This window comes from Silene latifolia, chromosome X (assembly GCF_048544455.1).
Source record: "Silene latifolia isolate original U9 population chromosome X, ASM4854445v1, whole genome shotgun sequence".
NCBI lineage: Eukaryota > Viridiplantae > Streptophyta > Magnoliopsida > Caryophyllales > Caryophyllaceae > Silene > Silene latifolia.
In genome coordinates this window covers 251,701,212-251,702,433 of record NC_133537.1, presented here as the reverse complement: position 1 = coordinate 251,702,433, position 1,222 = coordinate 251,701,212, and the positions used below count along the sequence as shown (strand labels likewise).

The 1,222-nt window shown below is 40.8% G+C and overlaps 1 non-coding gene across 1 annotated transcript; it reads right to left on the bottom strand.

Annotated features, from left to right (window-relative positions):
* Positions 1-761: 761 nt before the first annotated feature.
* Positions 762-868, bottom strand: LOC141624070 (small nucleolar RNA R71). The gene has a single exon (XR_012533881.1). It is a non-coding gene; the product is annotated as a small nucleolar RNA R71 (small nucleolar RNA).
* Positions 869-1,222: the final 354 nt, after the last annotated feature.

Genomic DNA, 1,222 nt, shown 5'->3' with positions numbered 1-1,222 from the left:
GCTCCTAACGACAAGTTACCGAAAAGTTTTAGTAGTCCCGACCGAAAAATGGCGCCGTTGCCGGGGACGGTGTTATCTTGATTTAGATTTTATTATATTGTTATTAGTTGTGTCTTTCTTTGCCTTGAGGAAGTAAAACTCCTCAAGGTTTGTTCTAATTGTTTTCGAGTTGTTTGATATTTTGCATGTCTAGAAGGTCACAAGGTGATTTGTTACCTTTTGATCGTGAAATTGAAAGAACTTTGACAACCAATAGAAGACTTACTAGGAGAAATTTGAGAGGTATTAGTGAGGTTGTAGATATTCAACCAACTATTGAGTTCATCAACCCTTTTGCAAGAGAAGGTGAGGAGAACCCAACACAAAATACAACACAAAATCAACCCACAATGCCTAAGTTTTCATCACATTCCGTACTCACAGAGAAGAACCTACCCAATGGTACTCCCACACCACAACATTTGACCGGAAATTTCATTGCTAAATCCGCATTTATCCAATTAGTCGAAAGGAGCCAATTTGGGGGGATGCCTAGTGAAGACCCTCACTCTCATATGGAGACCTTTTGTGACTATTGTGATGCGATTTCTCAAACCGGTGTAACTCAAGACCAAATTCGACGGGTCTTATTTCCTTTTTCTCTAATTGGCACCGCGAAACAATGGTTGAAGGGCCTTGATAAGGCTACTCTCGGAATTGGTTCTTGGAAGAAGTTGGCTCTAGCTTTCTACAAAAAATTCTACCCACCGGAAAAGACTAACATGCTAAGAGCTCAAATTACGGGTTTTAAGCAAAGGGATGAAGAATCTTTGTATGAAGCTTGGGAGCGGTTCAAAGGAATTTGTCGCTCATGTCCTCACCATGGACTTAGCGAGTGGATCTTGGTACAACAATTTTGGAACGGTCTATATGAAGATTCAAGGAACATTCTCAACATGGGATCAAATGGAATGTTCACCGAAGGTGATGACAATCAAACTTGGAACAAAATTGAGGAAATGGCGGTCCATAACTCACAATATAGTAGACCTCGTAAGGCTACTAGAGGAGGAAAGCATGAAGTGGACTCCGTTACTCAATTGGGTGCTCAACTTAGTGGTCACATTGATACCATCAATTTGAAGTTTGAAAAAGCTATGGCTAGACTTGAAGAAGCCTCAAAATCACCAAAGCATCATGTTAATGCCATGACGCCATCCTCATCAATCCCAAGTGGGATATG